Consider the following 24,847-nt stretch of genomic DNA (forward strand, 5'->3'; position numbering starts at 1 on the left):
GAAAACCAGAGAACTCTATCAAGTTATTGACTTTTCAGCAGTCCAACATTATGGGCAAGCATGTGGCAACAGTGGAAAAGAACCACTTACCTGGAAGAATCATCTGGCTAAACCAGGATCATGATGCTGAAACATCTGGATTCATACTGACTAAATAACTTGGTTTATTCAGGAGTAAAAGGGACTAAATACAAATCTATCTCACACTTTTTATGCTTTTTTCTAAATATTTTTTAAAAAACATCATGCAATGTTTTCCTTTTAATGTTGTAGTTTTAAAACTTCTCAAAGTACTAAATTTACTTATGTGGCACTGAATGTTATCACTTAATGTTTTGTTTCATGTGAAAAACATTATTGCAGTAAAGTATTTCATCAGAGATCACAACTGTTCTGCTCCTGTTTTCAAACTGTCCACTAGAGGGCGCTGTAGCTCTGCTTTACATTTTTGCAACCAGATAACTGAAGGTTACCTTCTGAAAAAATTTACTTTTTGGTGTATTTTTACTATGTTGTACTTTTCACTTTTACTGAGGCAGTTTCATTATGAGGTATTGATGATCTTATTTTAGTGAAATTGATTCTCTACCCACTGAGAATAACTTCACTGAACAAACATGTTTAACCAAATTATTCACCAGAAACAGACACACACCTGCAGTTTTTTCAAACTTTAATAAACTTTATATTGAAAGAAAATGATTTTGATTTTATTTATTTATTTTTTTGATGGCTTTTGTTATTTTGTAATTATGTTATTTATTTGAATTTTGATGTAGTCAAACTTGAAGGAGTTGCCAGTTCGATCCGACAGGAAGAGCCTAATTTAGATGGTTGGAATCTCCACAGAGATGTACCGGTGAAACTTGTGGGAAACATGAAAATTAAAAGTCTCCTCGAAATAAAAAAAACTCTCAATATCTGAACTGTGGCCTTGGCTCGCTGGCTTTCTCAATTCTTTTGGATAATATGTAAGCAATGCACTCATCCCTACTTCCCTCCCCTGAAGACATTGTGAAACCATGTGGCAGGGCACTGTTGCTTTTTTTGTGTCCTTCAAAAAATATCTAGTTGAGACCAAAACACCAAACTGAAAATTTTTATCAAGTTTTTGTTAGAAAGAGAAAACAATAATGAGTACATTTTAATTTATCGTGCTATTAATAGATTTATTTCTTATTGTGACAGGTTTAAGTGTACCAAGATATTTGCACTAGAAACTAGATTAAAAATACTTGGTCAGATTTTGTGTTTCTGCAGTGCGGTTGTAGTGCAGTTTATAGTTTTCTATTATAAAACATCTGAATTTTAACTTTTAGCATGAAATATGTTCTGTACAGATAATCTATTAGCAAACTAATTTAACAAATATTTAAACAAATTTGTCAGATTATGAGGATATTTAATTTCTGTTCAGTGTAGCCCACAGATTTAAAACTGACTGATATTTGAAACTAATTATATTTTCATTAACATTAACAAAATAAAGTACAAATATCCCTTAGCATGATCCTGCCACTACCGTGTTTGGTAAACATTTCTCCAAAGATGTTTTAGGAAAAGCTTTTGTCTTAAATTTTCATCAATTTTAGAAAACTTGTTTCAACAATAAACAAACCGTTTCAGTGTTTGCAACACCAAAGCCCTCAGGTTTAACAGATGCATTATTGTTTTTCAAGGTGCCTAAAAGCAGCCAAAATTATTCACTTTTGGTTTGATCGTGAATTAAACTGGTCATTTAGTTTCTTCTTTATTTTATTGTAATTAATTTAACTGTATCTGCTTTTATTTTGGCTGTCTTTTATGTTTTTCTGTGAAGAGTTAATTTTAGTTTTGTAGCTTGCAGTTCTGTTGACTGAACACCGGGGGGCAGCATAACACCAAGAACTCATTGGTGCCACACCTTTTATCAGAAACAGAAATGGTTTTTATTTAGACTTCTCTCCACATACAAAAAGAAAGTACAGCCTTTGTTAATGTTGGGGTGTAATTATATAAATCTGATCTTTACTGGGTTCTGAAATTATTCTAATCCAAGTTTAAGTTTACAAAACTACACAAAAGATTCCACTTTGTCATCATTTATTAAATCAGTGGTTCCCAAAGATTTTCTGGGCCCCCCTATGGATTACAATAAAATCCCCCCCCCCCCAAAATCAACTGGGCTCACACATCGCTCAACCAGACATAAACCGATACACATATTTTGTTTTCAAACTCCATTAAAGTTTATTTCACACTTCAGGTTGAAACAAAACAAACTACAAACCATCTTTACAATGAAACACTTTTGTGTAACTGTTTTTTGTTTTTTCCATCCATATTGCTTCCTTGGAGAATCCTGCAGCTTAGCGAATTGTTCATGGAAGAGCTTATTGTTATTTACAGAGAAACTAACAGGAAATGGTAGAAGAACCGGCCCAATCCAGTAACACCAACCAGGCCTCTAAACTTATTTATTTTACTTCTGTAGCTGTTTATGTGGTTGTCATGCTCGCAATTTAATATTTCTGAGTATTTAAACATTTATTTGTTGTTTTATTTGATAGAAACGGATAGAAAAAACAGATCAAGACAAACTGATTCCTGCTTTATAGTGTTTGTAGAAAATTCATATCATCCGTCATTAGAAACACATAAACTTTAACAAAAACTGCAGCTGTGTGTCTGTTTAAGGTGAATTTTTGACTAAAACATGTCATGAAGTGCAGCCTGAGGAGGTGTGGCAGACGCTGAGGACCCAGGTTAGGAAGTGAAATGATGACTTTAATGAAGATACCAGGAATACAACGTCCAATAATCCCAGGCAGCACAGCTGAGAGAGCTAATTTAATTTCCTCTTAAATTATCAATCAGTTCATATTTAAAAATGACATCATCAGACGGACCGAAACGTCAAGTTAAGAGGAAATTGTGGTATTTTACAGGATGAAAATAATTTATATAAGTATCAGAAATAAAACAAAAATAGGTAAATAAATTGTTTCCCAATCAGTTTCTTTAATTAAAAACTTATAAAACTTTAACAAGTTTGTTTCTGTTTATGGTGAATTTTTGATTAAAACATGTTTGTTTTTCATTCAGTTGGTCAATAGAGAAATTTTACTCAAGTAAGAGTAAAAATACTCTTAAAAGTCATTTAAAAAAAAGTAAATGTAACAAACTGAGAAAAACCTTTGATTATGTGGTGAGAAACAAACAATGAATTTCATCTTTCCGCCTCGGGGAAACTATGTGCCTCGTTTTGTCACTGCATAGCTGTGCATAGTTTTTCATAGCTGCCTCGTCTCGCTGCTTCCTGCTTCTAAATTTGTAGCAAATCCAACACGGAAATGTTTGATCTTGGGAAATCCCAAACCGGGTTTTATCTTGAGCTCATCAGCGCAACCCACATTCAGGCAAACGTAGCCTCGACGCGGTTGTCGCGGGTTCGACTCCCGGACCCGACGACGTTTATCGCATGTCTTCTCCCCTCTCTCCTCCCACCCCTTTCCTGTCAACCTACTTTGAAAATAAAGACACTAGAGCCCACAAAAAGACCGCTTGCAGGGCGATAAAATAAATAAAATTTTTAAAAAATGAATAAGAAACTTGTGCTATACCAATTTTTTGTTGTAGTTTTAAGATGATTTTATTTGTCAGTAAAATTTTTCAATCTAAAAGAAATGTAAAAATTGTCCATTTGCCTCTAGAACTGTGGTTGGGAGGCCACAACAGATCATCCAGAGGGCCACAAATGGCCCCTTAACCGCACTCTGGACACCCTGGTTTAAATCAAAGCATGTTCACAAATAATTTTTAATTATGCGATTAATAAATTTTAAGAACCAATAATTTATAAGTTTTGTTTCAAATAATGTCCGTGTTTATTGTGACAGGTTTGTTATAGTTTCTTACTTTAGTTACTTTTTAAAAGATTGAGAGTTTCTGCTCTCTTCCTCCTTTTTGTTTTTTAAATGAAACTTGTTTATTTCCTGCTCTGATCCAAATATGTGGCTCCCCTCTGTTGTCAGTAACTCGCTGTACAATCTGCTGCTGATCTATTTACAAGTAAACATTTTTTCTCTCTTCCTTCTTCCTCCTTTCTGTCTCTTTCCCCGAATCCTTGATTCCTCAAACCTAACAGGTCAAAACCTTCAATGCTACAAATGTAGCATCGGCCTGTGGAACGTCTGCCTCACCACAAAAACCACATGTGATGTCGGGCAGCACTGCTTCAGCGGCGAAGGGGGAACGGGTGAGTCACTCAGAAACGTCCTGCCATGTGATAATCTCTTAGACATTCACAACTGCATTCCTGATCTGTTGGGTGACTAATTTGTTTTTAAAGGAAATGTTTATCAACAGAACATGGTGGTATGGTTTCCTAGCATTAGCCCCACCAGTTCTTCCTCATACCCAGTAATTGGTTGGGCCGGCCTTTGTGGCTGCAGCAGCTGGCACCGAGTCGTTTTTATTACTGTGGAGGAATTTTGGAACATTTTTAGTCAACCATGTTGAACAGTAAGAGCATCTCAGCTGGATTTAAACCAATGCTTTGTCTAGGACACTCCACACTGCAAAAAACACAAAATCTTATTAAGTAACTTTGGTCTAGTTTCTAGGGCAAACATCTTGTTATACTCAAAATTAAAAGTAACTTTTCGGTAAGAAATAGACTCGTTTTAAGTAAATAATTCCTTCATATTGATGGAAAAATACTAGTAACTAGTAACTTATGACATGGGAAAAATGTCTTGTTACAAGTGAAATAATCTGCAAATGGAAAAAGTATCTTTTCATTAATTGTTGTGAAAACTGGTATAGAGTGATGAGATCTTTCCAGGGTAACACAGAAATCAGATCATAAAAGCTTAAGAGACATAAATTATATTGTACTTTGATTTATTGATGATTATACGAAGAGTTTGATGTAATAAAAAGCAGATCAAGAAATGAATATCATGATCAATAAAATGGTGAATGGAAGTAAACCCAGATGATTATTCAAAGAAGTTATATATGAAGAATTAAATCAAAAAGATGATTGTGTTTAATGATTTATGATGACCATACAGCATATATAGAATTATAACTGAAGTAATTATACATTGTGTGAAGCATAGTGACATGTTGTTCTCAGACTGTGTTATAATTAGAGTATAATTAATTAGGCATTGACTGATGTGGAAAAGTTTGGTACTTTCCACGAAGCCATCGAACGTTCAAGAAGTCACATAAGCCATCACCACATGCACAACTATGGGGTGAGAAAGTTTAATAACCCATGAAAAGAGGAACAAGTGGTTCTTAGTCTCCAGTGCTGAAGTCAAGCCAACAAGAAGATGCAGACAGAAGATCAGCAGAGGACGTTACCCTGGAACCATGGGGAGGTGAAGACTCCACACTGCTAGAAAGGGATAAGACCCATCGACCCTCAACCCTGGTTCTTGATTTGACTGCTGCTCTGCGCTCAACCCAAGGATCTCAAGGCTGCTGCAACAGACTTGGTAAATATAAAAAGGTCACTGAGTGATGAAGATCTGAGTGTTTGGAAAACAACCAGTTCTGCTTTGCTTCTATTCTATTCTCCGAGGCTCCACACTCACTCAGCCGCTCCTTTATTTAAAAGTACAAGAAGAAGGCAAAAGATGCTAATCCACCCATCCCACACTCTGCAGCTATATATTTATACATATTGCTTCTTTCACTAACTGGCTCATTACATTATAGCTCCCATATTATATTTATATTTATACACAATATCTATATCTCTTTGCTATAACCCCTTATAGTCCATACATACATAGTCTTGTACATCTGTAAATAAATATTTATATCTCGTAGAGCACTTCTGGATAGATGCAAACTACATCTCGTTGCTTGTACTTGTGACAGTGCAATGACAATAAAGTTGAATTCTATTCTATTCTATTCTACTTCTGACCTCCTGCAGCCTCTGATCATCTAAGGACTCTATTTTCATCTTTGAGCCAAAACTCAAACACCAAATCAAGATGGAAAAACTGTTTTTTGGTTTTGTTGTAGCCATTGCATCCTTGGCTCTGGGTAAAAAACATTTACAGCTGAATGAAATGTAATATTGTCATTTGTCATATTAACATTTATGATAATTGTCTTGAAAAAATGTTTTGAGCATTTTTGAAAAATAAGAATCAGTTTATTCAAGAGTTAAGACCATATAATGAGTTAATCACAAGAAAACCATAAAGCAGACATAACTCCTTTAGTCCTTTTTGGGAACTGTTACAATATGACACAGGAAAATTCATGAGAATTCAAGCTCTGCGCCACTTCCAAGTGGATGGCCCTGGTCGTTAGGCAAGTGAATAGACAGCCATATCTCTTCACCTCACTCCGTCCTCTTTTGATGGTAATGGGCCCAAAATAATCAATTCCGACGTGAGTGAAAGGCGGCTTACATGGAGTCACACAATCAATGGCCAAGTTGGCCATGTACTGAGTACTGATTGGAGCCTTTTGTCTTTTGCAAGGTATACACTGTGCTAGGACTTGCTTCACAGCTATGCGGCCTCTTACAATCCAAAAGAATTGTCTTATCTCAGCAAGTACCCTTTCAACTCCAGAATGACCTGTGAGTTTGTGAAAATGCCATATGATAAGTTTGCTAATATGGTGGTTTCGAGGCAAAATTGCGGGGTGTTTTGCCGCTTCGGCTATTGGAGCATTGGTGAGCCTTCCTCCAACGCGGAGTAATCCATCACTGAGTCGTACTGGAGTTAACTTTCTGATGCCTTCTCCTTTCATTGGACAGGTAAAGTGGCTGCGTTGAATATAGTCAATGATGGCAATCTGCCAGTTTAATTTCATTTGGTGTTATTGGATCACATAGTCTGGATTCAGACTTCTTCAGAAGGATATTCTTAGCTCGTAGGATCAAAACAATTGCTCGTTTGAGTTTGTACCAGGAGGAATTCCTCTGAATGAAACAGTCAATTGCTGGTTGAATGGTGAGCTTAGATGACACTGCATATGTCTGACTTGACTTCTTTACCTTTGCTTCCGGAGGTAAGCTTCCTAGTTCAGGCTGGCAAGGCCATAACTCCTCTTCCAGCCACAGGAAGGCACTCACTGTTTGTGAGTTCTTCAGCAGACAGTCCCATTGAAACATAATCCGCAGGGTTTAGTTCTGTGCAGACACATTTCCATTGTGAGGCTTGTGAGACTTCACGGATCTGTGAAACTCTATTTGGAACAAAGGTTTGGAACAGTTTCTCTTCGTTTCTGATGTAATGCAGGACAATAGTGCTGTCTGTCCAGAAGACAGAATCCAGGAGGTGTAGCTTGAAGCTTTGACGGATCTTCTGATTAAGCTGTACCGCTACTACAGCGGCTGCCAGTTCTAGTCTTGGAATAGTGCTTGGTTTGACAGGAGCCAGCCTATTCCTAGAGAGAATAATATTACAGTAGATGTTATTGTTGCTTACAACCCTAAGACAGCTAGCAGCACCATAACCCAATTCAGAAGCATCACAGAAGTGATGAAGTTGCATGGTGACTGTAGCTGCAGTAAAACCTTCAGGTCTGAGACATCGAGGCACCTGTAGTCTGCAGAGTTTTGGTAGGTCATCTAACCACCGGCCCCATTGCTCAGCAATGTCACTTCGGATAGCTTCATCCCAACCTAGCTTCAAGCGACATAGTGCCTGAAACAGTGCCTTTCCCTGTAAAATGAATGGGCCATCTAACCCCGGGGGGTCATAAATTGAACTTATTGTGCTTAACATGCCTTGTTCTGTCCTGGGTTTGTTCTTGACCTTGATGATGAAGGTGATGCAGTCACCTGTTATGTCCCACAACACCCCCAGAGCTCTTTCCAAAGATGGATCTCCATCCAGGTCCAACAATGGTACTTGATTTGCATGATCCTCCTCTGGGATGGATTGTAGGACCTCAGTTGAATTGCTTGTCCATTTAGTCAGGCGAAACCCTCCTTGCATGAGTAGGTCGATCAGCTGTGCTGCTAGACGGATGGCCTGTTGGGGTGAGTCTGAGGATTTCAGGCAATCATCTATGTAGAAGTTTCTTTCTACAGTGGAGATGGTACCTGCATCATATAGATGTGCATGATCTGATGCACACCTCCTCAATGCAAAACTTGCTGTGCTTAGGGGCGGTGGGATGACATCAGGTAAGTAACTGATACCCCTGTAAAGGGGAAAAACGACACGGACACGACGTTACTCCTTTCGCTTCCAGTGTTATTATATTATTTCAAGAGCAGTTTTAAACATTACATTGTCACATACTGAGTGCTGAACATTGTACACAAACATTGTGGTTATAGCCACTCAGTAAAAAGAAATGTAGCACAGGATGCAGCTGGCCAGAAAGTTAACATTAGTATAGGTCTTTAAGAAAACTCAAGTTATTGCAGTGACCACAAACACTCCCTGCTCATTCGACAAATCTAACGAACCTAAATACAGCTTGAACCCTGTATTTAAGCTTGACAGTGATAAGTCAGAATTTTACCTGTAAAGGGGAGAAACGACACGGTCACGACGTTACTCCTTTCGCTTCCAGTGTTATTATGGAGGAGCAGAAGCAACGCGGTCCACTACATCCAGTCAGACAAAACTAATCGAGACACGATCGGTGAACACACTGAAGATGCAGATAATCAAAACAGACAAAACCAATCGAGGCACGATCGGCAAACAACTGCAGGTAATCAAAACGACCAGATCCAACAGTATCATACCCTGCAACACACTCCCCCACTAAATAGATGTTGTCCCCAACATCTCAACTCATGCGATGTCGGGAAAGTAGTAAAAACATATCAAGCAACACATCAGTCTTAAAGAAATAGTCCTTAAGCCATTAAATCTACTTACAGACTGGAACTCTTTTCATACATTTTCCTTTTGAAGGTCAACACCTAGTGTCCATGTTTTAAACTTGAAAGTCACTACTTGTCCATAATCTTAGTGGTCATCCTGTGACTCTATAACAAGAGTTCATTGAAAAGTACGTTGTGGCTTGGATGCCAATGTGTCAGTTCACATAGAGAATAGTTCCTCATCGTCCCTGTTATAATAAAGTCCATCATATTATGAGCCCAATGTGTGTTCATTCTGTCGGCCCAGTGGTGCACCCTGTCTTGTGCTCTCATCTCTGATAGTCATATGAGATGTAGTACGGGTGAACAATGTTCATCCAAGGCATTGTGAAGTATGTGGGCTGTGGTGGGGTCCTTAGGTTGTAGCAGACTGGAGATCCAAGTCTCTCATATGTAAAAACTTTGGGCTTCCTGTGAAGCCGTTGAGGTCGTTGAGCTTCCTCAGGAGCCTGAACTCCCTCTCTGATGATCCCAGGTGAAGCAGGTTGTTCAGTAGCATCCTCCATCATTTGTTCCTCATTGCAAGTGCCAGACTCGTCATGCTCCATCGCAGTTGTTTCTCTTTGTTCGTGATCCATTTCAGGGACTGTGCTCCCCTCGAACTGGATATCTCCTAGCTCTTGGGTTGTGCTTGCAGGCATAGGATTTTCTTCCTCAGGCTGGGCTGACTGGTGATATAGCACAGGATAGTATTCGTCAGCATCATCATCCTCTTCCTCCTCCAACTGCTCCACTCCTTTGTTATTTGACACTTTTCTCCTCCTTTTATCAGCCTGGACTGGAATCTCAAGGGGTAAAGAGTCACATGGGAGGAGCAGATTGCGGTGAAGGACCCTTGACCTCCTTTGACCTTTTTCAGGTTTCAGTTCATAAACTGGGACATTTTCATTTACCTGGCGTACAACAACATGGACAGTGTCCTCCCAGTGATTCCTCAGTTTCCCTGGGCCCCCACGAGGCGTCAAGTTGCGTACTAAAACACGATCACCTGGTTGTAATACTGAACTTTTTACTTTGCTGCTGTACAATTTCTTACTCCTCAGTCCAGCTTCCTGGGCCTTTTCTCTGGCGATTCCATACGCCTCCTCCATGCCTTGCTTCCACTTTTCCATGTAGCTATGATGAGTATGGCCTGCTTGTTGTGGAGTCAGGTTAAACAGCATGTCGACTGGCAATCGGGGAGAACGCCCATACAATAACTGAAAGGGAGAGAAACCTGTCACCTCACTCCGAGTACAGTTGTATGCATAGATCATTTTGTTTAGTGAATCCTTCCAGTTGTGTTTCTGTTTGTGAGTGTCCTGAGCATCTGGAGTAATGTCCGGTTGAATCTTTCAACTTGTCCATTCCCTTGCGGGTGGTAGGGAGTGGTTCTGGATCCAGCAACTCCACAGTATCTTTTTAGTTGTGTGAACAGTTGATTCTCGAACTCACCACCCTGGTCGTGGTGAATATGAGCGGGAAAACCAAATCTCATGGCGTAATCATTGAAGATCTTGTCTGCTGCTGTTTTAGCTGATTTAGAAGTGGTGGCATAGGCCTGGGCAAAGCGGGTAAAATGATCAATGATCACCAGGATGTACTCATAACCCCCGAGGCATTTCTCAAGATGCAGGAAGTCAACAGAGACAAGTTCAAATGGTTGAGTTGTTACGATGTTGGTGAGTGGAGCCCTTGTTTCCTGACTGGGTTTCTTATGTTTGAGGCATTCACATTTTCTCGTAACATAGCTCTCTATGTCACGCTGCATATATGGCCAATAAAATCTGTCCCGTATCAGAGATGATGTCCTGTCGACACCTTGGTGGCCCATTTCATCATGAAGTTCCCTCAACACTGTATTTTTATGTTTTTCTGGGAGTACAAGTTGTTTTTTGCTTGCTGTCTTTCTGTGCAACACCCCACTTTCATCAATTTCCAACTTGTCCCACTCTCTTAGCAAGCACCCCACTTGTGGACTAAGTTGTTTGAGTTGTGCACCTAATGGTTTGCTTGCGTTTAGTTTGAACTGGATTACTGGGCCCAGAACTGGATCATTTCTTTGGTCATCCTGGATTTGTTCTGGTGTTAGTGGGATGATGGCCGTGCCAGGGGTCAAACCTGCATTTGGTACTGAGACGCACATGGACCACGACACACTGGACTCATCTTGATTTTTCACAGCTTCTGTAGTTGCCCCAATGACATCAGATGGCATTTCTTCTGAACACTCCTTCATAAAAGACTCCACATCTAGAGGCATTCGGGATAAACTGTCTGCGTCCACATTTTCCTTTCCTGGCCTATATTTCACAGAGAAATGAAAATCTGCCAGCTCTGCAACCCATCGACATCCTGTTGCATTTAGTTTGGCAGTGGACAACACATATGTGAGTGGATTATTGTCACTATAGACAGTGAAAAATGGAGCATAATATAAATAGTCTCTGAATTTCTCTGTTACAGCCCATTTAAGGGCGAGAAACTCTAACTTCCCCAAATGCAAATGATAATTTTTCTCTGCAGCTGTTAAGGTGCGCGAGCCATAGGCAATCACACGTAGCTTTCCATTCTGCTTTTGGTATAGCACAGCACCTAGACCCAGATTGGACACATCCGTGTGAAGAACAAATGGCTGTGAGAAATCTGGGAAGCCAAGAATAGGGGGGTTGACAAGGCAGTTAATGAGTTGTTCCAGAATCAACTGGTGTTTTTCAGTCCACTGAATGATTGTGCTAGATGGGACAGCTCTGCTGCCACTCTTTGTTGGCCACTTTTTCTTTTTGTTCACTAATGGCTCATGCTTTGTAGGTGCTTTTAACAGGTCATATAAGGGACTAGCAATACGTGAAAAGTCCTTTATATATTGCCTGTAATAGCTCAAGAGTCCAAGAATTGCCCTCAACTCACCAACATTCGCAGGATGTTTATGCTTTAGGGCTCTTACAGCATCAGTGTCAGCTGGATCCATTCTGTTGCCCTCAGCAGACACGATCCTGCCCAGGTACCGCACCTCAGCTTTAAACAGGTCGCACTTTTTAGGTTTTAGCTTGATCCCATGCTGCCTCAGACGCTGCAACACTGTTCGGACATGGCTGACGTGATCTTCAAATGTCCTGCTAAACACAAGAACATCATCAAGATATGGGACACACATTTCATCTCGCAAGTCTGTTAAACATTGCTCCATGCAGCGCTGAAAAGCTGCTGGTGCATTCATAAGGCCGAATGGGATTCGTATCCACTCATATAGACCCCAGGGAGTCACAAAGGCAGTTAAATGTCTGCTGTCTCTGTCCATGAATCCCTGATGATATGCTTTTCCTTGGTCCAGTAATGAAAAGTAGGTGTTTCCCCCCAGGTTATCCATTATATCTTGAACCCTGGGAATCGGGTGGCGGTCAGGATGTGTTTTTTTGTTGAGCTCCCTGTAATCTATACATAAACGCAAGGTGCCATCTTTTTTTCTTACACAGACAATCGGTGAGGCGTAAGAAGATGTGGATCTTTCAACCCACCCTTGCGCTATGAGATCCTGCAGGTAGTCTTTCATTTCCCTGTACAAAGGTTTTGGCACAGACCGGTATGTTTTTGATACAGGTTCATCATCCTTCAATGAGATGTTCATTTGCAACTCATGTATGCAGCCAATATTCTCATCAGTTTTGGAGAAAGACTCGGATTCTTCTCTTAACATCTGGCTTACTATTTGTCTCTGGTCCTCATCTAGGTGGGTTAAACCAACCGGAGGGTCCCACTGTCCATCTGCAGGTGCACCTTCTCTGGTGCTCTGGACCTGGATGTGATTGACTGATTTACTTGTTGGTTGTTGGGTTGTGCTGAATAAATCAGCTGGGTACACAGACTTTACAGGCTGCACAGCTCCAATGACTGTCCGGCCTGGAAGTGTAATATCATGGTTTGTGGGGTTTTGAACACTTAAAACAACCTTTGGGGCTGTTTCTGCCTCAACTGATACAAGGGTATCACAGAATTCCAATCCGTCGGGCCACTGCGGGTTCACAAGAGGCTCAAAAAGCCAAGTTTTAGCCTCTCTGAACTTTGAGGCCTGGATACGACACTCAATCTGGATGGTGGTGTGCTTCGGCACATTGACTCTTTCATTTACTGTCCTCACATTGTGTTCACATGTTTGACCGAGGCCGACAGCAGAAATAAAGGCTTTTATCTTATTATTTTTTAGATGAGGGAATGCAATTTTTACTGCATTTACAAGTTTGTCCTTGTGGCCATATATTGATTGGCCTTCCTGGTTGTTCTGCACGAGATGTTCAATCACATTGAACCCAATGATTGGGCATTGCTGTTGGTTGCCTTTCAACACAAGCACAGGTATTAGCAGCTCATCATCCATGGTAGCCAGCTTGAAGGGGACTTCCAGCCAGCCAGAGTACGGCATGTCAGTGCCATTAGCAGCTTCAATATGTAATGGATCTAGGGGGTCCTGTAGCTCAGTAACATCCCTTAGCTGCAAGTCAGGTAGGTAATTCTCTTTCCAGGCCTCATCTATAGCACATATTTGTGAGCCTGTGTCCCAGAGTGCTTGAGTATTCTGTCCATTCAGGAAGCACTTGATAATACATTTTTTTCCTACTAACTCTCTTACAGTTTGGTCTTTAACAGAAGATCTGATAGTTTTGGGTTCAGATTGTTCACGTGGCTGCCTGCCTTGTTTAACACCAAAACATGAGTGTGACTTGCAGTCAATTTTGTGAACAGGCCAATGCATTTTCTGACATGTTTTCGAGCAATAAAGTGCAGTTTTACAACTCGAGCAGCATTTTAATTCCCTCTTCACTTTCTATTTTTCACAATTTACACAAAAATGGGACTTATGGTTACCTTCGGCTGCCCCGCGCCCCATGGAGGCAACCCAACTTAGTTTAAAGGTCCCCTATGTGTTGAATGAGCTGCTCTGTCTGCTCTACAACCTGCCCTGAAGTGCTCAGTACTTCCACATCTGAAGCAATGCTGACAATATTCCTCATTGGCTTGGACACAGGCAAAGCATCTGGGTTGCTGGCGTGGTCTTTGGTAATATCGTTGTGGAGCAAACCTTTGTTGAAATTGTGCAGTCCCTCTCATCCGTTCTGGGCCATACAGAGGCCTGTACTCCTGCAGCAATTCTGGGTGCTGTTGAGGGTAAGCATTGGGGACATGGACCTGAAGGACTGTTCTGTGGGTGGGAACACTGGACTTGGCATGGACACTTGTTCCGAACTTTGTGAGGGTTGCTTTGGCTGTGCATTAGTGTTTTTTTGGATTGTTTTCCTAATTTGGGACACTTCAGCTCTGAGGTCCTTTAACATCACCATGTCAGAGCGCATTTCTTTGATCTCAGATAACACATCAGGGGACATTTGAGATCGGCTTTGCTGGGTTGCGTTTTTGTTTCCCTAGGTGGCTCACCAGTCTGGACAGTACTTACACTGGTTGCCCTTTGTGGGGCAGCGTGCCTCTTTTTGTCCTGCCTCTCCTTTTCATTTGTACAAGCAATATTCACTTTCTCCAGCAGCAGTTCATCGGGTGTGTCAGGCTTTGTGAGGTAAGGCTGAAGATCACTCTTGATGTTGTCATTCTGTAAACCTGTCAAGATGGTATGCATAAACAGATTTTGGACGAGAGCAGGATCATATTTTAGAGCCGACTCTGCTTCCTGAGAGGCAAACAGAATTTTCTGCCTCAGGTCCATCGCCCTGATTAAGAAATTCTGAGGAGATTCTTTGCTGCCCTGAACCTCAGAAGTTAGCTGCTTGTATAAATCTGTGGCGCCCCTCTCCTGGTAATGGGATCTTAAAATTCTGCGCAGAGCAGGTAAGGTAAGGGTCTCTTTTCCCTCCAAATAGCTCCGTAATTGTAGGCCGGGTGTTATAGCACGAATCACAGCATCAATAATATCTGTTTCTGAATAGCCTTTGGTAAACCCACTTTCAATCTGTCTTGCCAGGCTAGAGAATGTCAGTCGATCCTTCTGGCCTGGCTCTCCAATCTGTCCAAGAATCTTGAAATCTTTGCGCCACATTGGATTTTCTGCAAATGTTGGAGTCACATTTATCTGTGAAACCTTGCTCAGTGCCTCCGGGCAAGAGAGTGTTTTTCTGTCCATCACACCCTGGGCTTCTTTTTCTTTCTGTTGTAGTGACAATCTGAGTGCCTCTATTTCCTTTTGAAGCCTTTCCTGGTCATCAGATTGAGTTTCTACTCTAGGTGACTCTTCAACAGACTTTGCTTTATTTATTGTGTCCCAGATGCCGAGATATTCTGACATGCCTTCATCTTCAAGGCTAGCCAGTTCCTCCCGCTCAAGATATTTGATGACATATGAAATTAGATGACTGCGTGTTTTACTAGTCAAAGGTTCTCTTCCAGGTGCTGAGAGCTGCAGTGTGATGCATACTTCAATCAGCTGTTCAACTGTCAAGTTATACAATGCTCCTTTTATCTCCAGCTGAAGATTTTCCAATTCTGACTCCATTTTATATTTTGGGATTTCAGAAGCAACAGAATGGGGCCCAACCGCCTTCAATTGACTGGTGTTGATCTTTAGTGGTCCGTGGACACTTCAGGATACAAACTGTCAACTGCGGGCTGAAGACCTCCGCGTTGTTTTCTGTAATCTGGGTTGTTTGGGGATGATCAGCAGGAGGGTTCCGCAGGAATTTTGGGAATGGCCCTCTGCCAAACGATCCCAGCGGTGCCTCCAAGATGATACCCCTGTAAAGGGGAAAAACGACACGGACACGTTACTCCTTTCGCTTCCAGTGTTATTATATTATTTCAAGAGCAGTTTTAAACATTACATTGTCACATACTGAGTGCTGAACATTGTACACAAACATTGTGGTTATAGCCACTCAGTAAAAAGAAATGTAGCACAGGATGCAGCTGGCCAGAAAGCTAACATTAGTATAGGTCTTTAAGAAAACTCAAGTTATTGCAGTGACCACAAACACTCCCTGCTCATTCGACAAATCTAACGAACCTAAATACAGCTTGAACCCTGTATTTAAAGCTTGACAGTGATAAGTCAGAATTTTACCTGTAAAGGGGGAAAACGACATGGTCACGACATTACTCCTTTCGCTTCCAGTGTTATTATGGAGGAGCAGAAGCAACGCGGTCCACTACATCCAGTCAGACAAAACTAATCGAGACACGATCGGTGAACACACTGAAGATGCAGATAATCAAAACAGACAAAACCAATCGAGGCACGATCGGCAAACAACTGCAGGTAATCAAAACGACCAGATCCAACAGTATCATACCCTGCAACATAACTACCTCATTATTAGGATTGTGGTCCTTCCGCCACAGGAACCGTAGCACATTTCTGTGTTCTGGAGTTACATGAATCTGATTGAACATTCCCTCGATGTCCGCCATTATAGCAACAAGACCTTGTCGGAAGCGGATCAGCACATTTATTAATTTGTTTGTTAGATCTGGGCCCTGATGGATGACGTCATTGAGCGATTTTCTGTCGTACTTTGCTGCACAGTCAAAGACGACTCGCACCTTTCCAGGCTTGCGAGGATGAGTTACTGGATGATGTGGGAGATACCAAACTTTGCCATCATTGTGGTCAAGCTACAAGGCGGGGACCTCTTCTGCATATCCTTTATCAATGGTTGACTTCATTGCCTTAACATACTTGTCTTTCAGGTCTGGGTCCTTTGTTAGTCTGCGTTCCAGTAGTTGTAGTCTCCGTGTTGCTAAGTTGATATTGTTAGGCAGTGTCACTGCTTCATTCTTAAAAGGTATGTCTAAGGTATAGTGTGAGCCTTCTTTGGTAACTGAGTTTTCCCAGTTTAATCATCTTGTGGTCATTGATTGACAGATTGTTCTCTTGAGCGGGGTCGTCAAGTTTCCAAAATCTTTCCACCTGCGTATGTAATCAATGGGTCCATTTATGGCCCAGCCGAGTACCGTTCTGGTAGCGTAAGGGTCATTATCACCTCCTATGCGGTACTCTTCAGCTCTGAGAAGACAGGGAGCATCTTGTCCAATGACGAGGTGCACAGCATTGGACTTGATGCTGGGAATAGGGATGTCTGCTAGGTGATCCCATCTGGCTGCCTCTTCAGGTGTCGCGAGACAGCTAAGTCCTATGTTTAATTTTTTAAGTGTTCTCACACCATTAAGTGTGTAGATGCTGTCATCATGCAGAGAGTCAATCTCAAGATCCACACTTCAAGTAAATAAGCCTTCTTCGCTTCCTCCTACTGTATCAAGGTCTAACCTTGCCGGCTTGCCTTTGACCTTTAGCTTCTTGGTCAGTTCTTCTGACACTAAACTGGTGTTGGCTCCAGGATCGAGTAATGCATATGTAACAGAACTGATGTTTGTAGCTTTGCCCCTAACGACCACAGGGACAATAGGTAAACAAACTTTACCATTTGCAGCTCCAGCGAATCCACGTGACATTAAGTGATCTGATAGGTTGTGTTTGTTGAGTAGTTTTACTGTCATCAGTGCTGTCCTGGCCTGCTGTTGTATTCTGCCTGTTAGTGTGGTTAGGATGCAGCCATTTGTTGTGTTTCTGTCCACAGCCAGGTATGTTTCACACCCAGTTGCACGTGCAAATCTCAGCACTGTGCCCAATCATGAAACAGTTTTGGCACAGGTTTTTTTCTTGAATAAACATAAGGCACTCTGGCACTGTTAGTGATCGGAAGCCTGAGCCACTGATTTAAGAAATGGTGCTCTGAGCACTTAAGACATTTTAAATAAGCTGGCTGCTTGGTCCATGCGGACTTATTCTCATGGACTGCAGCCACTTTGACAGTGGCGGGGTAGCTTTGACGATGTTTCTTAGAGACTTTGATATGTGATGGAAAGTTGTTTGGTTTCTCATGTTTCTTGCAGCTAATTAACCAACCAAAGACTGGATCAGATCTCTTTTCAGCCTCTGTCTCCACAAAGCTGACAACATCGTTGAGTTTCGGTAGACGTCCTTCTTTTGCGATGTCGTAGGTTTTATGTAGCCACTTGGCCCTGAGATCTGATGGTAGCTTGCTAATTATCTCACATAATGTACGGCGGCCACTGAGCTCTTCCTCACATTTCATGGCAGCAAGCGTGTCCTTACAACCTCTCAGCTGGTCTGCGAAGTCTCTGAGTTGCATATTGTCTCTTATCTCTTTAAAGTTCAAAACCTTTTCAACCCAAGCTTGGGAGATGGAATGAGGATTTCTGAACCTTGATTTTAGTCGGTTGAGTGCTTCCTTGAAACCCGCGCTGGGATTGGGGTTGTATAGACAGTGACTAATAGCATCTCGAACCTTTCCTTCTGTGTACTGAAAGGAAAGGCTTTCAAAAGTTAACTTTTCTTCAGCAGAAACAGACTCTTTGTCCACCATTGCGGTGAAAAGCCTCATGAACGTCCAGTACTGGAGGGGGTCACCATCGAACTTGATCAGATCTGTTGGTGGGAGCCTGAGACTGTCTTGGGCTTGATACTACTGCCTTGAGAACTCTAGCAGTTGTGAGATCGAATCATCTGCCATCTGGGATAGCGGTGTAGTAGGAATTTTCCCAGTTTTAGGTGTAGAATGGAGATCCGCTGTTGGGGCTTCCATCTTTTTTGCATCCAGCTCAGCCTTGTGATGTAGTCGCTGAAGTTCCAGCTCAAATTCCTCTTTGTTGAGTCTAAGCAAAGTTTTCCTTCTCTTTCTTTCTTAGGACTTGGATTTTTTCTAGTTCTGCTGATGTGGAATCTTCATCATTTATATCAGCTGGAGGTTGACTGAACAAATTAACTTGTGTAGTGACATCCAACTCATCATCAACATATGGATTAACACTAGCTCCATCTTCTTCTTCTTGAAGCCAGACTAGAGCTTCATGATGCACATCGTGAACGTTCATTAAGATAAGCTTCTCATACGCATCAGACTCTTCTCTGTCGATATCATCGGTGAGCCGAGAATGATAACATTTATGTGGCTCTGCAGCACTGACTTTAATTCTTCTGGCTTATTTTCTCTGATTTTTTCGTTTGCTGATGTTATCATCTTAGTTACAGCTGCTTTAGCTTGTCCTCTCTTTCTCTCGTAGCAAGGTCTATTTCTCCTGCAAAATCTTTGGTTTCAGACACGATTGCCTTGTGTTTAACTTTATGTTACAAAGAACATAAGATAGCCGTTGTTGTTGTTGCTGTTGCTAATTTTATTGCCGAGTGCTTTTACACGGACATGCCAGTTAAACTGTAAGTAAAGTAAAAACAAAACATCAATATGTAGTATTGCAATATTTAATAAACACAAACTTAAACATAGATTTAGGAGCTAGACTTGACTTGACTAACCGGTTAAAAGGCAAAGTTTACTCTTAGAAAACTTCGTAATATAATAAACATCGGCAGTCAAATATCACAGTGCAGCAAACACAGCTAGCATTGGCTAATTAGCACTAGCTAATTCAGCGAGCTCACGCTTAGAACAGATAACAAAAAACTCATCTCCTCACAGCTTACAGCATTAATAACCAGAGGTGGGGACTCGAGTCACATGACTTGGACTCGAGTCAGACTCGAGTCGTTAAAATCACGACTTGAGACTTGACTTGAAAAAATGCTCAAAGACTCGGACTTGACTTTGACTTTCATGCCATTGACTTGGGACTTGACTCGACTTGAAGCTGTTTACTTGAAAAGACTTGATATTTTTTACTCAAAGTCTTAAAATTTAAAACACATTATTTATAAAGTGGCGTCATTAATTAATGTCACTCATTCCGTATCAATATGCGCAGACCGTCACTATGGTTTTCTTCTCTCCTTATGTATGTATGTTATTAAGGAAGAATTATACTAAAACTTTGAACAAAACGTTTGGCTCGTCTCTTCCTTTAACAGCCCTGGATCCTCCCGGCGAGCAGCGGCCAGCTGTAAAACGAAACTAAACAAAACGTGTTGACGTCACAGATCACAGAGTTTAATTCCATACAAAGCAATGAACAACAAAGCTGCAGAGATACAGAGATATGCATTTTCTCATAAAAATAAAATAAAAACACACCAGGGGAAGACAAACGAACACAAAGACAGACAAAGGCGCCCACGTGGAGAAAAAGATGGAAAAAAACTCTCTCTCTTTCTCTTTACACGTCATCTTATACAAAGGGGTGTTTCCGTATTTTAATTTATGCAACGAAGGCGTTCCGTAGTTCAACCAATCAGAGACCTGTTTCGGCCCCCCAGAGAAACTTGGAAACTCCCCTCATTGCAGCTCAGATGTCTGGTTTTTATCCAAGTAAGAGGGCGGACCACTTCGCGTTCATCTCCGTCTGGTACGGGGAGAGGCGCCAAGAAGTCTCTTGCCCCCTATCGGAATGTAAATTTATTACTCTGTCTTCAGCGGGGGAGGAAATAAGCCCTGCTTGTTTAAATGTCTGCTATTGTCAGCTCCCACATGCTCAACAGAAAACTGTTCCAAATAAAAGTGTTGGCTATACCTTTACACATGTTGTAAGTATTTTAGCACTTAAATAATCATTTTCCTTAACAATGTGTACGTAGCTGCAGCACAACCAATCAAATTAACAGGATTTGGACGTTTAAAAAAACGCGGCAAAGCTACAGAGCTCAGGGAACGAAATACGAAATAACCGCTCGAATATGCTTCCGCGAGTAATTTCTTTTGGCTACGTAGGTTATGAACTTTCGACTAAAAAACGAACTGCAACTTGTAAAACATGCAAGAAGAGAATATCGGATGGAGATGCCACAACGTCCAACTTTGTCCGGCATTTGAAGCTTCACAAAGATCAGTAGGTGGCACTTTTCTTTTGCTGTAAGATAGCTGACTTTAGCTAACTTCGTGTTAGCATGTGTACTCCGGGTTAAATTGGTGATTATTTACCATAAATCCGGTCCGTCAAATGCCTCCACAAATAATGTGCACCGTGTTAGCTCAGGAAGCCGGTGGATAGTGAGCGGGGCTCCGGAACAGAAAGCAGATTCTGGACCTGAACACAGGGAACAGAGTCTCTCTGTCCCATCATGATGATGAGCCGGGTCTAGTATCATCTAAGGATGGTTGGTGTATTTGAAGACATCTACGTTGGGAAATTATATTGACAATATATTGTTTTGACAGGTCAGAGAAAAGAGGAAAAAAACTGCTGTTACGGTTCTTTGTATTGTGCTGTGGAAATGTCAGCATTTTCGTCTTTTTTTATTGAATATCAAGTTTAACAGAACTGGGCAATAAAATGGTCCAATTTAAAAATGTTTTTTATACTTTGTGTTCAACTACACATGTTCTATCATTTGAGATAAATACATATTTTAAAACGAACAAATGGTCTATTATTTGAATTTTATGTATAATTGCAAATTATAAAAAAATAAAAAAAATAAAAACGACTCGAAATGACTTGAAATGAAAGGTTCCTGACTTGAGACTTGACTCAACTTTTGCCTGTCTTTACTTGAGACTTGACTCGGACTTGAGGAAAAAGACTTGAGACTTACTTGAGACTTGCAACACAGTGACTTGGTCACACCTCTGTTAATAACTCACCACGTTGGGCAACACTCCTGAAGGCCAGTAGAATATGATTTTTATTGTAGCTTCAGCTTGTTAGCTTCAGCTAACGGCAGACTCGGTGTATTACTGGCCTGCCGTAAGTTTCTTCTCTTGTTACACCTCCCCTCCACTACCAATGCAAAACAACTACAGAGCCCCCTAGCGGAATGGGAGGAGTGAATCCAACAACAAACATGGGGTATCTCAGGCTGTGCTTTTCTTACCTAAAGAGGAAGGTGGACAAGGATTGGTTCATCTAGAGAGCAGAACTGCTGCGTTCAGGTTACAGTTTATTCAGAAATATCTAATGGGGAGTGAGGAGGGTGTTTTTTTGTAAACCAATTTTGTTTTGAGAAGAGTAGGAGGTTTTGGTTTAGATGTTTCTTTGTTTTTGTTAAACTGTTCTGTTTGTATGAAAATGACAATGTTTTATAAAAGTTTGTTTAGAGCATGGATAATTTTTGAGTGGAAAAGACTGGAACCAACTGTGTCTTTGTTTTGGCTTCTAGAAGAACCTTTAATTTTTGAGGAATGCTTGGCTGTTCAGGATGGAGTTGGATTGTCAAGAAAACTGCTTGAGAATAAAGTTCTTAAATTAAGACACATCGTGGAGACGGCTGGACCAGGACTTGAAAACACAGAGGCGACAGCTTATCTGCTTGGGTTAAAATCGATTCGAGTCATGAAGACTATTTTAGACCTGTGACTTGAAAAATTGACTTTGGATGAAAAGCAGATGCTGGTGGGCATTTTTAATGGAGAAGAACTCCCTGATTCTACAGATCCGGTTCCAGAAATGAGACTGAATATTGATTTCTCAGAATTAACGGGTTCTCTTTTAATCACTCAAAAAGATGTTAACTTTTGTATGTTGAATGGAAGATGTTTGTATAAATTGGTTGTGCAATGGTTGAATAAGAAGCAGTCAAGTGGAAGAACTGATACTGTTTGGAGAGACGGGTTTAAAGTCAGAGAAAATCAGAAACATATATGGAGGGTTTTTTATAAGTCCCTCTTGAGGCAGGCGACCTTCAGTGGAGGATTTTGCTCGGTGCTTTGAGTGTTAACAGTTTTGTGTCTAAATTTAGAAAAGATAGAAATGAATTATGTCCTTTTTGTGAAGAAATAGAAACTAATTTTAATATGTTTATTGAATGTAAACAACTTTCACCATTGTTTTTCTTTTTTTGTTGGAAGATGTTTTTTAAAAATGTGGTGTTTATTGGTCTGAAGTAGCTTATATATTTGGGGCAGGTTATACAATTTGTTAAATTTTCTTATTGGACAGGCAAAATTTTCCATTTATATTAATAGAACAGATACATTAAATGGTGTTTTGGGGGAAAATGTTGACGGGATGTTTAGTCTGATGGTAAAAAAATACACAGTAAAAGCAGAATTTCTGTTTTTTAAAGATGAATGACAACTTAATTTTTATCTATGTGGTGCTTTAATAATATTGTGTGCTCTGTGGCTGATAGAAAGCTAGTTTTCACTTGAATGTTTGCATGAATGTTGAAGTAAATTATGTTAAAATATATTTTTATATATATTTAAATGTGTTGTTAAAATCTAATCTTTCTTTCTTTTTTGTTTCTTTCATTCTTCACAGGAAAAAACATTACAAACAAGAAAAAGTTGTTTGTAATGAGTTGTTGTAATGTCCCACTCTTCCCATTCAGAAGTGGGAAGAGTACTAATGGAAACACCATTCTGGGTGAAAAGAAATTTGATTCCAAATGCAGCCCTTACATGACGGTAAACTGCTCCAAATGCTCCAGTAATGTTGATGGACAGCAGGTTGCTGTCATTGACATTGCAGGTCTTTTTGACACCAGATGTGGAAAAAATAAAAACAACCAAAGATCTGAGTCAGTGCATCTGCTACGCTTCTGCTGGACCCCACATCTTCCTGATGGTTGTTGCTCTGGGCAGATTAACAGAAGAAGAAATAAAATTAGTTCAAAAGATTTAAAAAATCTTTGGAAAGGCTGCAGACAGATACAGCATGGTTCTGTTTACCAATGGAGACGATCTTTATGGTACCACTATCAAGGATTATTTGTCTGAAAGCCCAGATCTCCAGTATCTGGTGTCCAGATGTAACGGCCAGTATCATGTCTTCAACAATCGGCTGAAAGATAAGAAACTTCAGGTCACTGAGCTGCTGAAGAAGATCAGAACCATTGTTGACAGGAATGGAGGAAGTCACTACACCAATAAGATGTTCCAAGAGGCTGAGAGGTAGTAGCTGAACAAAAGAAAGTAGTATAAAATAAGTAAAGTAAGTAGAAATCACAACTTTTCTGCTACTGTTTTCAAACTGTCCACTAGAGGGCGGTGTAGCGCTGCTTTACAATTTTTTGGCAACAGATAACTGAAGGTTTTCACATCGACATAAAGGGAACGGAGCTGAGAAACAAACTCTACAACGTTTTCAACAACCAGCGCAGCTTGGATCTGAATAAAACCTGCTGGGTGATTTATGTGGACGTGTTGATGAGTTAAAGACTGCAGCATAAGAACCTGCAACATTACAGCAAATGTTTAAAGATTTGTTGTTTTAAAATGTAAATTAAGAATTGACAGAGACTTTCTAAATAAGTCTGACTGCAGCAAGTGATCAGATTCCTTTGAATTAAAAAATGGAGAGAAAAATATTAGTTTGCCTTAGAAAAATGGAAACAGCTGCTCCACTTCCTGGATTGTTCGAGAGCCAATAGCTATGAGAGTATCTCTACTCATTCATACCAGGGGCCTTTCTATCCAGGAGTCCTTCAGCCTGTGTGTGGAGTTCAGTGCTTTACATTGTTGTTAACACTCAGCAACACACAACAGCTCTGGTTCCTTTTCCACCACTGTGATGTGAAATGTTCTGTTCCTAAAGCCACATCATGATACCAGGAATCAGCCCAGGACTCCACCCTCACCTTCCTCTGGGCTTGGTGGGCCAAAGTAGAGCTGGTCTCCTGTTGCTTGTTTGTGTCTGGCCAGTAGCTTGGACTTAAACACCAGCATTAATAAAAACCTTTAGTCTGGGCAAGAAGAGGCAGAAAGTTTAATCAACTCTCTTGGCTAAAATCATCTCTTTATAATATTTACATGTATATAATTTTCTACTAAAAATATATTTTAACAATTCTCTTGTCATGGTGTATTTTTGCTAAAGTGTTTCAGTGTTATTGAAAGATACCTAATATATTAACCATTGAGTTCAAAGTGTAAAATAAACCTTGATATTCATTCATGTACTGTCTATAGCAACCCATCAAATACATGTAAGTAATTGAACATTAATTTGTGTCTGTTGTAAAGAATGTCCACACAATGAAACTGAGCACACAATCGAAGAACTTTAATCATAAAATAAGGATTAATTGAGCTATTTATTATATTCCTTTAATAAAAGTGCAGAATTTTCTGAAATTAGAGTGAATTAGAAATGTAT

At 40.5% G+C, this 24,847-nt stretch overlaps 1 protein-coding gene across 1 annotated transcript in view; it reads left to right on the forward strand.

The window, feature by feature from the left end:
- The window catches only part of LOC114155504 (GTPase IMAP family member 4-like), a 33,874-nt gene that overhangs the window by 3,510 nt on the left and 5,517 nt on the right, over positions 1 to 24,847 (forward strand). The gene's annotated exons all lie outside the window — the stretch shown is intronic.

Source organism: Xiphophorus couchianus, chromosome 13, assembly GCF_001444195.1.
Source record: "Xiphophorus couchianus chromosome 13, X_couchianus-1.0, whole genome shotgun sequence".
NCBI classification, from domain to species: Eukaryota; Metazoa; Chordata; class Actinopteri; order Cyprinodontiformes; family Poeciliidae; genus Xiphophorus; species Xiphophorus couchianus.